The sequence below is a fragment of the Lonchura striata genome, chromosome 9, assembly GCF_046129695.1.
Source record: "Lonchura striata isolate bLonStr1 chromosome 9, bLonStr1.mat, whole genome shotgun sequence".
Taxonomy (NCBI): Eukaryota; Metazoa; Chordata; class Aves; order Passeriformes; family Estrildidae; genus Lonchura; species Lonchura striata.
This window is the reverse complement of record NC_134611.1, coordinates 29,430,307-29,446,109: the sequence shown is the minus strand read 5'-3', so window position 1 is coordinate 29,446,109 and position 15,803 is coordinate 29,430,307.

Sequence of the window (15,803 nt, the reverse complement as noted above, 5' to 3'; positions counted from 1 at the left end):
AAGAAAACTCAGCAGTCCAAGTTCCTGATGTCAGTTTGTAGGGCTCCCTTGGGTGTATCAGGGCAGCACAAGTGTGAGGTGGGGACAACTTCGGTGTGGGGTCCATCCTTCGATATAAAGACTCTTTGCAGTGAGGCCCCAGCCCAGGGCCAGGGGCCTCTGGGCACATCCTTTTTCCATTTTCCCTGGGAAAGAAAACTCAGCAGTCCAGGTTCCTGATGTCAGTTTGTAGGGCTCCCTTGGGTCTATCAGGGCAGCACAAGTTTGAGGTGGGGACATCTTCGGTGTGGGCTCCATCCTTCGATATAAGGATTTTTTGCAGTCAGGTCAAGGGGCCCCTGGTCACATCCTTTTTCCATTTTCCCTGGGAAAGAAAACTCAGCAGTCCAGGTTCCTGATGTCAGTTTGTAGGGCTCCCTTGGGTCTATCAGGGCAGCACAAGTGTGAGGTGGGGACAACTTCGGTGTGGGGTCCATCCTTCGATATAAGGATTCTTTGCAATGAGGCCCCAGCCCAGGTCCAGGGGCCCCTGGGCACAACCTTTTTCCATTTTCCCTGGGAAAGAAAACTCAGCAGTCCAGGTTCCTGATGTCAGTTTGTAGGGCTCCCTTGGGTCTATCAGGGCAGCACAAGTGTGAGGTGGGGACAACTTCGGTGTGGGGTCCATCCTTCGATATAAGGATATTTTGCAGTCAGGGCCAGGGGCCCAGGGCCAGGGGGCCCCTGGGCACATCCTTTTTCCATTTTCCCTGGGAAAGAAAACTCAGCAGTCCACGTTCCTGATGTCAGTTTGTAGGGCTCCCTTGGGTGTATCAGGGCAGCACAAGTTTGAGGTGGGGACAACTTCGGTGTGGGGTCCATCCTTCGATATAAGGATTTTTTGCAGTCAGGGCCAGGGGCCCCTGGGCACATCCTTTTTCCATTTTCCCTGGGAAAGAAAACTCAGCAGTCCAGGTTCCTGATGTCAGTTTGTAGGGCTCCCTTGGGTCTATCAGGGCAGCACAAGTTTGAGGTGGGGACAACTTCGGTGTGGGGTCCATCCTTCGATATAAGGATTTTTTGCAGTCAGGGCCAGGGGCCCCTGGGCACATCCTTTTTCCATTTTCCCTGGGAAAGAAAACTCAGCAGTCCAGGTTCCTGATGTCAGTTTGTAGGGCTCCCTTGGGTCTATCAGGGCAGCACAAGTTTGAGGTGGGGACAACTTTGGTGTGGGGTCCATCCTTCGATATAAGGATTTTTTGCAGTCAGGGCCAGGGGCCCCTGGGCACATCCTTTTTCCATTTTCCCTGGGAAAGAAAACTCAGCAGTCCAGGTTCCTGATGTCAGTTTGTAGGGCTCCCTTGGGTCTATCAGGGCAGCACAAGTTTGAGGTGGGGACAACTTCGGTGTGGGGTCCATCCTTCGATATAAGGATTTTTTGCAGTCAGGGCCAGGGGCCCCTAGGCACAACCTTTTTCCATTTTCCCTGGGAAAGAAAACTCAGCAGTCCAGGTTCCTGATGTCAGTTTTTAGGGCTCCCTTGGGTGTATCAGGGCAGCACAAGTTTGAGGTGGGGACAACTTCGGTGTGGGGTCCATCCTTCGATATAAGGATTTTTTGCAGTCAGGGCCAGGGGCCCCTGGGCACATCCTTTTTCCATTTTCCCTGGGAAAGAAAACTCAGCAGTCCAGGTTCCTGATGTTAGTTTGTAGGGTTCCCTTGGGTCTATCAGGGCAGCACAAGTTTGAGGATGGGACATCTTCGGTGTGGGCTCCATGCTTCGATATAAGGATTTTTGCAGTCAGGGCAAGGGGCCCCTGGGAACATCCTTTTTCCATTTTCCCTGGGAAAGAAAACTCAGCAGTCCAGGTTCCTGATGTCAGTTTGTAGGGTTCGCTTGGGTCTATCAGGGCAGCACAAGTTTGAGGTGGGGACATCTTCGGTGTGGGCTCCATCCTTCGATATAAGGATTTTTTGCAGTCAGGGCAAGGGGCCCCTGGTCACATCCTTTTTCCATTTTCCCTGGGAAAGAAAACTCAGCAGTCCAGGTTCCTGATATCAATTTGTAGGGCTCCCTTGGGTCTATCAGGGCAGCACAACTTTGAGGTGGGGACAAATTCGGTGTGGGCTCCATCCTTCGATATAAGGATTTTTTGCAGTCAGGGCCAGGGGCCCCTGGGCACACCCTTTTATCATTTCCCCTGGGAAAGAAAACTCAGCAGTCCAGGTTCCTGATGTCAGTTTGTAGGGCTCCCTTGGGTCTATCAGGGCAGCACAAGTTTGAGGTGGGGACAACTTCGGTGTGGGGTCCATCCTTCGATATAAGGATTCTTTGCAATGAGGCCCCAGCCCAGGTCCAGGGGCCCCTGGACACAACCTTTTTCCATTTTCCCTGGGAAAGAAAACTCAGCAGTCCAAGTTCCTGATGTCAGTTTGTAGGGCTCCCTTGGGTCTATCAGGGCAGCACAAGTTTGAGGTGGGGACAACTTCGGTGTGGGGTCCATCCTTCAATATAAGGATTTTTTGCAGTCAGGGCCAGGGGCCCCTGGGCACATCCTTTTTCCATTTTCCCTGGGAAAGAAAACTCAGCAGTCCAGGTTCCTGATGTCAGTTTGTAGGGCTCCCTTGGGTCTATCAGGGCAGCACAAGTTTGATGTGGGGACAACTTCGGTGTGGGGTCCATCCTTCGATATAAGGATTCTTTGCAGTGAGGCCCCAGCCCAGGGCCAGGTTTCCCTGGGCACATCCTTTTTCCATTTTCCCTGGGAAAGAAACTCAGCAGTCCAGGTTCCTGATGTCAGTTTGTAGGGCTCCCTTGCGTCTATCAGGGCAGCACAAGTTTGAGGTGGGGACAACTTCGGTGTTGGGTCCATCCTTCGATATAAGGATTCTTTGCAGTGAGGCCCCAGCCCAGGGCCAGGGGCCTCTGGGCACATCCTTTTTCTATTTACCCTGGGAAAGAAAACTCAGCAGTCCAGGTTCCTGATGTCAGTTTGTAGGGCTCCCTTGGGTCTATCAGGGCAGCACAAGTGTGAGGTGGGGACAACTTCGGTGTGGGGTCCATCCTTCGATATAAGGATATTTTGCAGTCAGGGCCAGGGGCCCAGGGCCAGGGGGCCCCTGGGCACATCCTTTTTCCATTTTCCCTGGGAAAGAAAACTCAGCAGTCCAGGTTCCTGATGTCAGTTTGTAGGGCTCCCTTGGGTGTATCAGGGCAGCACAAGTTTGAGGTGGGGACAACTTCGGTGTGGGGTCCATCCTTCGATATAAGGATTTTTTGCAGTCAGGGCCAGGGGCCCCTGGGCACATCCTTTTTCCATTTTCCCTGGGAAAGAAAACTCAGCAGTCCAGGTTCCTGATGTCAGTTTGTAGGGCTCCCTTGGGTCTATCAGGGCAGCACAAGTTTGAGGTGGGGACAACTTCGGTGTGGGGTCCATCCTTCGATATAAGGATTTTTTGCAGTCAGGGCCAGGGGCCCCTGGGCACATCCTTTTTCCATTTTCCCTGGGAAAGAAAACTCAGCAGTCCAGGTTCCTGATGTCAGTTTGTAGGGCTCCCTTGGGTCTATCAGGGCAGCACAAGTTTGAGGTGGGGACAACTTCGGTGTGGGGTCCATCCTTCGATATAAGGATTTTTTGCAGTCAGGGCCAGGGGCCCCTGGGCACATCCTTTTTCCATTTTCCCTGGGAAAGAAAACTCAGCAGTCCAGGTTCCTGATGTCAGTTTGTAGGGCTCCCTTGGGTCTATCAGGGCAGCACAAGTTTGAGGTGGGGACAACTTCGGTGTGGGGTCCATCCTTCGATATAAGGATTTTTTGCAGTCAGGGCCAGGGGCCCCTAGGCACAACCTTTTTCCATTTTCCCTGGGAAAGAAAACTCAGCAGTCCAGGTTCCTGATGTCAGTTTTTAGGGCTCCCTTGGGTGTATCAGGGCAGCACAAGTTTGAGGTGGGGACAACTTCGGTGTGGGGTCCATCCTTCGATATAAGGATTTTTTGCAGTCAGGGCCAGGGGCCCCTGGGCACATCCTTTTTCCATTTTCCCTGGGAAAGAAAACTCAGCAGTCCAGGTTCCTGATGTTAGTTTGTAGGGTTCCCTTGGGTCTATCAGGGCAGCACAAGTTTGAGGATGGGACATCTTCGGTGTGGGCTCCATGCTTCGATATAAGGATTTTTGCAGTCAGGGCAAGGGGCCCCTGGGAACATCCTTTTTCCATTTTCCCTGGGAAAGAAAACTCAGCAGTCCAGGTTCCTGATGTCAGTTTGTAGGGTTCGCTTGGGTCTATCAGGGCAGCACAAGTTTGAGGTGGGGACATCTTCGGTGTGGGCTCCATCCTTCGATATAAGGATTTTTTGCAGTCAGGGCAAGGGGCCCCTGGTCACATCCTTTTTCCATTTTCCCTGGGAAAGAAAACTCAGCAGTCCAGGTTCCAGATATCAATTTGTAGGGCTCCCTTGGGTCTATCAGGGCAGCACAACTTTGAGGTGGGGACAAATTCGGTGTGGGCTCCATCCTTCGATATAAGGATTTTTTGCAGTCAGGGCCAGGGGCCCCTGGGCACACCCTTTTATCATTTCCCCTGGGAAAGAAAACTCAGCAGTCCAGGTTCCTGATGTCAGTTTGTAGGGCTCCCTTGGGTCTATCAGGGCAGCACAAGTTTGAGGTGGGGACAACTTCGGTGTGGGGTCCATCCTTCGATATAAGAATATTTTGCAGTCAGGGCCAGGGGCCCAGGGCCAGGGGGCCCCTGGGCACATCCTTTTTCCATTTTCCCTGGGAAAGAAAACTCAGCAGTCCAGGTTCCTGATGTCAGTTTGTAGGGCTCCCTTGGGTCTATCAGGGCAGCACAAGTTTGAGGTGGGGACAACTTCGGTGTGGGGTCCATCCTTCGATATAAGGATTTTTTGCAGTCAGGGCCAGGGGCCCCTGGGCACATCCTTTTTCCATTTTCCCTGGGAAAGAAAACTCAGCAGTCCAGGTTCCTGATGTCAGTTTGTAGGGCTCCCTTGCGTCTATCAGGGCAGCACAAGTTTGAGGTGGGGACAACTTCGGTGTGGGGTCCATCCTTCGATATAAGGATTCTTTGCAATGAGGCCCCAGCCCAGGTCCAGGGGCCCCTGGACACAACCTTTTTCCATTTTCCCTGGGAAAGAAAACTCAGCAGTCCAAGTTCCTGATGTCAGTTTGTAGGGCTCCCTTGGGTCTATCAGGGCAGCACAAGTTTGAGGTGGGGACAACTTCGGTGTGGGGTCCATCCTTCAATATAAGGATTTTTTGCAGTCAGGGCCAGGGGCCCCTGGGCACATCCTTTTTCCATTTTCCCTGGGAAAGAAAACTCAGCAGTCCAGGTTCCTGATGTCAGTTTGTAGGGCTCCCTTGGGTCTATCAGGGCAGCACAAGTTTGAGGTGGGGACAACTTCGGTGTGGGGTCCATCCTTCGATATAAGGATTCTTTGCAGTGAGGCCCCAGCCCAGGGCCAGGTTTCCCTGGGCACATCCTTTTTCCATTTTCCCTGGGAAAGAAACTCAGCAGTCCAGGTTCCTGATGTCAGTTTGTAGGGCTCCCTTGCGTCTATCAGGGCAGCACAAGTTTGAGGTGGGGACAACTTCGGTGTTGGGTCCATCCTTCGATATAAGGATTCTTTGCAGTGAGGCCCCAGCCCAGGGCCAGGGGCCTCTGGGCACATCCTTTTTCTATTTACCCTGGGAAAGAAAACTCAGCAGTCCAGGTTCCTGATGTCAGTTTGTAGGGTTCCCTTGGGTCTATCAGGGCAGCACAAGTTTGAGGTGGGGACAACTACAGTGTGGGGTCCATCCTTCGATATAAGGATTTTTTGCAGTCAGGGCCAGGGGCCCCTGGGCACATCCTTTTTCCATTTTCCCTGGGAAAGAAAACTCAGCAGTCCAGGTTCCTGATGTCAGTTTGTAGGGCTCCCTTGGGTCTATCAGGGCAGCACAAGTTTGAGGTGGGGACAACTTCGGTGTGGGGTCCATCCTTCGATATAAGGATTTTTTGCAGTCAGGGCCAGGGGCCCCTAGGCACAACCTTTTTCCATTTTCCCTGGGAAAGAAAACTCAGCAGTCCAGGTTCCTGATGTCAGTTTTTAGGGCTCCCTTGGGTGTATCAGGGCAGCACAAGTTTGAGGTGGGGACAACTTTGGTGTGGGGTCCATCCTTCGATATAAGGATTTTTTGCAGTCAGGGCCAGGGGCCCCTGGGCACATCCTTTTTCCATTTTCCCTGGGAAAGAAAACTCAGCAGTCCAGGTTCCTGATGTCAGTTTGTAGGGTTCCCTTGGGTCTATCAGGGCAGCACAAGTTTAAGGAGGGGACATCTTCGGTGTGGGCTCCATGCTTCGATATAAGGATTTTTGCAGTCAGGGCAAGGGGCCCCTGGTCACATCCTTTTTCCATTTTCCCTGGGAAAGAAAACTCAGCAGTCCAGGTTCCTGATGTCAGTTTGTAGGGCTCCCTTGGGTCTATCAGGGCAGCACAAGTGTGAGGTGGGGACAACTTCGGTGTGGGGTCCATCCTTCGATATAAGGATTCTTTGCAATGAGGCCCCAGCCCACGGCCAGAGGCCCCTGGGCACATCCTTTTTCCATTTTCCCTGGGAAAGAAAACTCAGCAGTCCAGGCTCCTGATGTCAGTTTGTAGGGCTCCCTTGGGTCTATCAGGGCAGCACAAGTTTGAGGTGGGGACAACTTCGGTGTGGGGTCCATCCTTCGATATAAGGATTTTTTGCAGTCAGGGCCAGGGGCCCCTGGGCACATCCTTTTTCCATTTTCCCTGGGAAAGAAAACTCAGCAGTCCAAGTTCCTGATGTCAGTTTGTAGGGCTCCCTTGGGTGTATCAGGGCAGCACAAGTGTGAGGTGGGGACAACTTCGGTGTGGGGTCCATCCTTCGATATAAAGACTCTTTGCAGTGAGGCCCCAGCCCAGGGCCAGGGGCCTCTGGGCACATCCTTTTTCCATTTTCCCTGGGAAAGAAAACTCAGCAGTCCAGGTTCCTGATGTCAGTTTGTAGGGCTCCCTTGGGTCTATCAGGGCAGCACAAGTTTGAGGTGGGGACATCTTCGGTGTGGGCTCCATCCTTCGATATAAGGATTTTTGCAGTGAGGGCAAGGGGCCCCTGGGCACATCCTTTTTCCATTTTCCCTGGGAAAGAAAACTCAGCAGTCCAGGTTCCTGATGTCAGTTTGTAGGGTTCGCTTGGGTCTATCAGGGCAGCACAAGTTTGAGGTGGGGACATCTTCGGTGTGGGCTCCATCCTTCGATATAAGGATTTTTTGCAGTCAGGTCAAGTGGCCCCTGGTCACATCCTTTTTCCATTTTCCCTGGGAAAGAAAACTCAGCAGTCCAGGTTCCTGATGTCAGTTTGTAGGGCTCCCTTGGGTCTATCAGGGCAGCACAAGTGTGAGGTGGGGACAACTTCGGTGTGGGGTCCATCCTTCGATATAAGGATTCTTTGCAATGAGGCCCCAGCCCAGGTCCAGGGGCCCCTGGGCACAACCTTTTTCCATTTTCCCTGGGAAAGAAAACTCAGCAGTCCAGGTTCCTGATGTCAGTTTGTAGGGCTCCCTTGGGTCTATCAGGGCAGCACAAGTTTGAGGTGGGGACAACTTCGGTGTGGGGTCCATCCTTCGATATAAGGATATTTTGCAGTCAGGGCCAGGGGCCCAGGGCCAGGGGGCCCCTGGGCACATCCTTTTTCCATTTTCCCTGGGAAAGAAAACTCAGCAGTCCAGGTTCCTGATGTCAGTTTGTAGGGCTCCCTTGGGTGTATCAGGGCAGCACAAGTTTGAGGTGGGGACAACTTCGGTGTGGGGTCCATCCTTCGATATAAGGATTTTTTGCAGTCAGGGCCAGGGGCCCCTGGGCACATCCTTTTTCCATTTTCCCTGGGAAAGAAAACTCAGCAGTCCAGGTTCCTGATGTCAGTTTGTAGGGCTCCCTTGGGTCTATCAGGGCAGCACAAGTTTGAGGTGGGGACAACTTCGGTGTGGGGTCCATCCTTCGATATAAGGATTTTTTGCAGTCAGGGCCAGGGGCCCCTGGGCACATCCTTTTTCCATTTTCCCTGGGAAAGAAAACTCAGCAGTCCAGGTTCCTGATGTCAGTTTGTAGGGCTCCCTTGGGTCTATCAGGGCAGCACAAGTTTGAGGTGGGGACAACTTCGGTGTGGGGTCCATCCTTCGATATAAGGATTTTTTGCAGTCAGGGCCAGGGGCCCCTGGGCACATCCTTTTTCCATTTTCCCTGGGAAAGAAAACTCAGCAGTCCAGGTTCCTGATGTCAGTTTGTAGGGCTCCCTTGGGTCTATCAGGGCAGCACAAGTTTGAGGTGGGGACAACTTCGGTGTGGGGTCCATCCTTCGATATAAGGATTTTTTGCAGTCAGGGCCAGGGGCCCCTAGGCACAACCTTTTTCCATTTTCCCTGGGAAAGAAAACTCAGCAGTCCAGGTTCCTGATGTCAGTTTTTAGGGCTCCCTTGGGTGTATCAGGGCAGCACAAGTTTGAGGTGGGGACAACTTCGGTGTGGGGTCCATCCTTCGATATAAGGATTTTTTGCAGTCAGGGCCAGGGGCCCCTGGGCACATCCTTTTTCCATTTTCCCTGGGAAAGAAAACTCAGCAGTCCAGGTTCCTGATGTTAGTTTGTAGGGTTCCCTTGGGTCTATCAGGGCAGCACAAGTTTGAGGATGGGACATCTTCGGTGTGGGCTCCATGCTTCGATATAAGGATTTTTGCAGTCAGGGCAAGGGGCCCCTGGGAACATCCTTTTTCCATTTTCCCTGGGAAAGAAAACTCAGCAGTCCAGGTTCCTGATGTCAGTTTGTAGGGTTCGCTTGGGTCTATCAGGGCAGCACAAGTTTGAGGTGGGGACATCTTCGGTGTGGGCTCCATCCTTCGATATAAGGATTTTTTGCAGTCAGGGCAAGGGGCCCCTGGTCACATCCTTTTTCCATTTTCCCTGGGAAAGAAAACTCAGCAGTCCAGGTTCCTGATATCAATTTGTAGGGCTCCCTTGGGTCTATCAGGGCAGCACAACTTTGAGGTGGGGACAAATTCGGTGTGGGCTCCATCCTTCGATATAAGGATTTTTTGCAGTCAGGGCCAGGGGCCCCTGGGCACACCCTTTTATCATTTCCCCTGGGAAAGAAAACTCAGCAGTCCAGGTTCCTGATGTCAGTTTGTAGGGCTCCCTTGGGTCTATCAGGGCAGCACAAGTTTGAGGTGGGGACAACTTCGGTGTGGGGTCCATCCTTCGATATAAGAATATTTTGCAGTCAGGGCCAGGGGCCCAGGGCCAGGGGGCCCCTGGGCACATCCTTTTTCCATTTTCCCTGGGAAAGAAAACTCAGCAGTCCAGGTTCCTGATGTCAGTTTGTAGGGCTCCCTTGGGTCTATCAGGGCAGCACAAGTTTGAGGTGGGGACAACTTCGGTGTGGGGTCCATCCTTCGATATAAGGATTCTTTGCAGTCAGGGCCAGGGGCCCCTGGGCACATCCTTTTTCCATTTTCCCTGGGAAAGAAAACTCAGCAGTCCAGGTTCCTGATGTCAGTTTGTAGGGCTCCCTTGCGTCTATCAGGGCAGCACAAGTTTGAGGTGGGGACAACTTCGGTGTGGGGTCCATCCTTCGATATAAGGATTCTTTGCAATGAGGCCCCAGCCCAGGTCCAGGGGCCCCTGGACACAACCTTTTTCCATTTTCCCTGGGAAAGAAAACTCAGCAGTCCAAGTTCCTGATGTCAGTTTGTAGGGCTCCCTTGGGTCTATCAGGGCAGCACAAGTTTGAGGTGGGGACAACTTCGGTGTGGGGTCCATCCTTCAATATAAGGATTTTTTGCAGTCAGGGCCAGGGGCCCCTGGGCACATCCTTTTTCCATTTTCCCTGGGAAAGAAAACTCAGCAGTCCAGGTTCCTGATGTCAGTTTGTAGGGCTCCCTTGGGTCTATCAGGGCAGCACAAGTTTGATGTGGGGACAACTTCGGTGTGGGGTCCATCCTTCGATATAAGGATTCTTTGCAGTGAGGCCCCAGCCCAGGGCCAGGTTTCCCTGGGCACATCCTTTTTCCATTTTCCCTGGGAAAGAAACTCAGCAGTCCAGGTTCCTGATGTCAGTTTGTAGGGCTCCCTTGCGTCTATCAGGGCAGCACAAGTTTGAGGTGGGGACAACTTCGGTGTTGGGTCCATCCTTCGATATAAGGATTCTTTGCAGTGAGGCCCCAGCCCAGGGCCAGGGGCCTCTGGGCACATCCTTTTTCTATTTACCCTGGGAAAGAAAACTCAGCAGTCCAGGTTCCTGATGTCAGTTTGTAGGGTTCCCTTGGGTCTATCAGGGCAGCACAAGTTTGAGGTGGGGACAACTACAGTGTGGGGTCCATCCTTCGATATAAGGATTTTTTGCAGTCAGGGCCAGGGGCCCCTGGGCACATCCTTTTTCCATTTTCCCTGGGAAAGAAAACTCAGCAGTCCAGGTTCCTGATGTCAGTTTGTAGGGCTCCCTTGGGTCTATCAGGGCAGCACAAGTTTGAGGTGGGGACAACTTCGGTGTGGGGTCCATCCTTCGATATAAGGATTTTTTGCAGTCAGGGCCAGGGGCCCCTGGGCACATCCTTTTTCCATTTTCCCTGGGAAAGAAAACTCAGCAGTCCAGGTTCCTGATGTCAGTTTGTAGGGCTCCCTTGGGTCTATCAGGGCAGCACAAGTTTGAGGTGGGGACAACTTCGGTGTGGGGTCCATCCTTCGATATAAGGATTTTTTGCAGTCAGGGCCAGGGGCCCCTGGGCACATCCTTTTTCCATTTTCCCTGGGAAAGAAAACTCAGCAGTCCAGGTTCCTGATGTCAGTTTTTAGGGCTCCCTTGGGTGTATCAGGGCAGCACAAGTTTGAGGTGGGGACAACTTTGGTGTGGGGTCCATCCTTCGATATAAGGATTTTTTGCAGTCAGGGCCAGGGGCCCCTGGGCACATCCTTTTTCCATTTTCCCTGGGAAAGAAAACTCAGCAGTCCAGGTTCCTGATGTCAGTTTGTAGGGTTCCCTTGGGTCTATCAGGGCAGCACAAGTTTAAGGAGGGGACATCTTCGGTGTGGGCTCCATGCTTCGATATAAGGATTTTTGCAGTCAGGGCAAGGGGCCCCTGGTCACATCCTTTTTCCATTTTCCCTGGGAAAGAAAACTCAGCAGTCCAGGTTCCTGATGTCAGTTTGTAGGGCTCCCTTGGGTCTATCAGGGCAGCACAAGTGTGAGGTGGGGACAACTTCGGTGTGGGGTCCATCCTTCGATATAAGGATTCTTTGCAATGAGGCCCCAGCCCAGGTCCAGGGGCCCCTGGGCACAACCTTTTTACATTTTCCCTGGGAAAGAAAACTCAGCAGTCCAGGTTCCTGATGTCAGTTTGTAGGGCTCCCTTGGGTCTATCAGGGCAGCACAAGTTTGAGGTGGGGACAACTTCGGTGTGGGGTCCATCCTTCGATATAAGGATATTTTGCAGTCAGGGCCAGGGGCCCAGGGCCAGGGGGCCCCTGGGCACATCCTTTTTCCATTTTCCCTGGGAAAGAAAACTCAGCAGTCCAGGTTCCTGATGTCAGTTTGTAGGGCTCCCTTGGGTCTATCAGGGCAGCACAAGTTTGAGGTGGGGACAACTTCGGTGTGGGGTCCATCCTTCGATATAAGGATTTTTTGCAGTCAGGGCCAGGGGCCCCTGGGCACATCCTTTTTCCATTTTCCCTGGGAAAGAAAACTCAGCAGTCCAGGTTCCTGATGTCAGTTTGTAGGGCTCCCTTGGGTCTATCAGGGCAGCACAAGTTTGAGGTGGGGACAACTTCGGTGTGGGGTCCATCCTTCGATATAAGGATTTTTTGCAGTCAGGGCCAGGGGCCCCTGGGCACATCCTTTTTCCATTTTCCCTGGGAAAGAAAACTCAGCAGTCCAGGTTCCTGATGTCAGTTTGTAGGGCTCCCTTGGGTCTATCAGGGCAGCACAAGTTTGAGGTGGGGACAACTTCGGTGTGGGGTCCATCCTTCGATATAAGGATTTTTTGCAGTCAGGGCCAGGGGCCCCTAGGCACAACCTTTTTCCATTTTCCCTGGGAAAGAAAACTCAGCAGTCCAGGTTCCTGATGTCAGTTTGTAGGGCTCCCTTGGGTCTATCAGGGCAGCACAAGTTTGAGGTGGGGACAACTTCGGTGTGGGGTCCATCCTTCGATATAAGGATTTTTTGCAGTCAGGGCCAGGGGCCCCTGGGCACATCCTTTTTCCATTTTCCCTGGGAAAGAAAACTCAGCAGTCCAGGTTCCTGATGTTAGTTTGTAGGGTTCCCTTGGGTCTATCAGGGCAGCACAAGTTTGAGGATGGGACATCTTCGGTGTGGGCTCCATGCTTCGATATAAGGATTTTTGCAGTCAGGGCAAGGGGCCCCTGGGAACATCCTTTTTCCATTTTCCCTGGGAAAGAAAACTCAGCAGTCCAGGTTCCTGATGTCAGTTTGTAGGGTTCGCTTGGGTCTATCAGGGCAGCACAAGTTTGAGGTGGGGACATCTTCGGTGTGGGCTCCATCCTTCGATATAAGGATTTTTTGCAGTCAGGGCAAGGGGCCCCTGGTCACATCCTTTTTCCATTTTCCCTGGGAAAGAAAACTCAGCAGTCCAGGTTCCTGATATCAATTTGTAGGGCTCCCTTGGGTCTATCAGGGCAGCACAACTTTGAGGTGGGGACAAATTCGGTGTGGGCTCCATCCTTCGATATAAGGATTTTTTGCAGTCAGGGCCAGGGGCCCCTGGGCACACCCTTTTATCATTTCCCCTGGGAAAGAAAACTCAGCAGTCCAGGTTCCTGATGTCAGTTTGTAGGGCTCCCTTGGGTCTATCAGGGCAGCACAAGTTTGAGGTGGGGACAACTTTGGTGTGGGGTCCATCCTTCGATATAAGAATATTTTGCAGTCAGGGCCAGGGGCCCAGGGCCAGGGGGCCCCTGGGCACATCCTTTTTCCATTTTCCCTGGGAAAGAAAACTCAGCAGTCCAGGTTCCTGATGTCAGTTTGTAGGGCTCCCTTGGGTCTATCAGGGCAGCACAAGTTTGAGGTGGGGACAACTTCGGTGTGGGGTCCATCCTTCGATATAAGGATTTTTTGCAGTCAGGGCCAGGGGCCCCTGGGCACATCCTTTTTCCATTTTCCCTGGGAAAGAAAACTCAGCAGTCCAGGTTCCTGATGTCAGTTTGTAGGGCTCCCTTGCGTCTATCAGGGCAGCACAAGTTTGAGGTGGGGACAACTTCGGTGTGGGGTCCATCCTTCGATATAAGGATTCTTTGCAATGAGGCCCCAGCCCAGGTCCAGGGGCCCCTGGACACAACCTTTTTCCATTTTCCCTGGGAAAGAAAACTCAGCAGTCCAAGTTCCTGATGTCAGTTTGTAGGGCTCCCTTGGGTCTATCAGGGCAGCACAAGTTTGAGGTGGGGACAACTTCGGTGTGGGGTCCATCCTTCAATATAAGGATTTTTTGCAGTCAGGGCCAGGGGCCCCTGGGCACATCCTTTTTCCATTTTCCCTGGGAAAGAAAACTCAGCAGTCCAGGTTCCTGATGTCAGTTTGTAGGGCTCCCTTGGGTCTATCAGGGCAGCACAAGTTTGATGTGGGGACAACTTCGGTGTGGGGTCCATCCTTCGATATAAGGATTCTTTGCAGTGAGGCCCCAGCCCAGGGCCAGGTTTCCCTGGGCACATCCTTTTTCCATTTTCCCTGGGAAAGAAACTCAGCAGTCCAGGTTCCTGATGTCAGTTTGTAGGGCTCCCTTGCGTCTATCAGGGCAGCACAAGTTTGAGGTGGGGACAACTTCGGTGTTGGGTCCATCCTTCGATATAAGGATTCTTTGCAGTGAGGCCCCAGCCCAGGGCCAGGGGCCTCTGGGCACATCCTTTTTCTATTTACCCTGGGAAAGAAAACTCAGCAGTCCAGGTTCCTGATGTCAGTTTGTAGGGTTCCCTTGGGTCTATCAGGGCAGCACAAGTTTGAGGTGGGGACAACTACAGTGTGGGGTCCATCCTTCGATATAAGGATTTTTTGCAGTCAGGGCCAGGGGCCCCTGGGCACATCCTTTTTCCATTTTCCCTGGGAAAGAAAACTCAGCAGTCCAGGTTCCTGATGTCAGTTTGTAGGGCTCCCTTGGGTCTATCAGGGCAGCACAAGTTTGAGGTGGGGACAACTTCGGTGTGGGGTCCATCCTTCGATATAAGGATTTTTTGCAGTCAGGGCCAGGGGCCCCTGGGCACATCCTTTTTCCATTTTCCCTGGGAAAGAAAACTCAGCAGTCCAGGTTCCTGATGTCAGTTTGTAGGGCTCCCTTGGGTCTATCAGGGCAGCACAAGTTTGAGGTGGGGACAACTTCGGTGTGGGGTCCATCCTTCGATATAAGGATTTTTTGCAGTCAGGGCCAGGGGCCCCTAGGCACAACCTTTTTCCATTTTCCCTGGGAAAGAAAACTCAGCAGTCCAGGTTCCTGATGTCAGTTTTTAGGGCTCCCTTGGGTGTATCAGGGCAGCACAAGTTTGAGGTGGGGACAACTTTGGTGTGGGGTCCATCCTTCGATATAAGGATTTTTTGCAGTCAGGGCCAGGGGCCCCTGGGCACATCCTTTTTCCATTTTCCCTGGGAAAGAAAACTCAGCAGTCCAGGTTCCTGATGTCAGTTTGTAGGGTTCCCTTGGGTCTATCAGGGCAGCACAAGTTTAAGGAGGGGACATCTTCGGTGTGGGCTCCATGCTTCGATATAAGGATTTTTGCAGTCAGGGCAAGGGGCCCCTGGGAACATCCTTTTTCCATTTTCCCTGGGAAAGAAAACTCAGCAGTCCAGGTTCCTGATGTCAGTTTGTAGGGTTCGCTTGGGTCTATCAGGGCAGCACAAGTTTGAGGTGGGGACATCTTCGGTGTGGGCTCCATCCTTCGATATAAGGATTTTTTGCAGTCAGGGCAAGGGGCCCCTGGTCACATCCTTTTTCCATTTTCCCTGGGAAAGAAAACTCAGCAGTCCAGGTTCCTGATGTTAGTTTGTAGGGCTCCCTTGGGTCTATCAGGGCAGCACAACTTTGAGGTGGGGACAAATTCGGTGTGGGCTCCATCCTTCGATATAAGGATTTTTTGCAGTCAGGGCCAGGGGCCTCTGGGCACATCCTTATTCCATTTTCCCTGGGAAAGAAAACTCAGCAGTCCAGGTTCCTGATGTCAGTTTGTAGCGTTCCCTTGGGTCTATCAGGGCAGCACAAGTTTGAGGTGGGGACAACTTCGGTGTGGGGTCCATCCTTCGATATAAGGATTTTTTGCAATCAGGGCCAGGGGCCCCTGGGCACATCCTTTTTCCATTTTCCCTGGGAAAGAAAACTCAGCAGTCCAGGTTCCTGATGTCAGTTTGTAGGGCTCCCTTGCGTCTATCAGGGCAGCACAAGTTTGAGGTGGGGACAACTTCGGTGTGGGGTCCATCCTTCGATATAAGGATTTTTTGCAGTCAGGGCCAGGGGCCCCTGGGCACGTCCTTTTTCCATTTTCCCTGGGAAAGAAAACTCAGCAGTCCAGGTTCCTGATGTCAGTTTGTAGGGTTCCCTTGGGTCTATCAGGGCAGCACAAGTTTGAGGTGGGGACAACTTCGGTGTGGGGTCCATCCTTCGATATAAGGATTTTTTGCAGTCAGGGCCAGGGGCCCCTGGGCACATCCTTTTTCCATTTTCCCTGGGAAAGAAAACTCAGCAGTCCAGGTTCCTGATGTCAGTTTGTAGGGCTCCCTTGGGTCTATCAGGGCAGCACAAGTTTGAGGTGGGGACAACTTCGGTGTGGG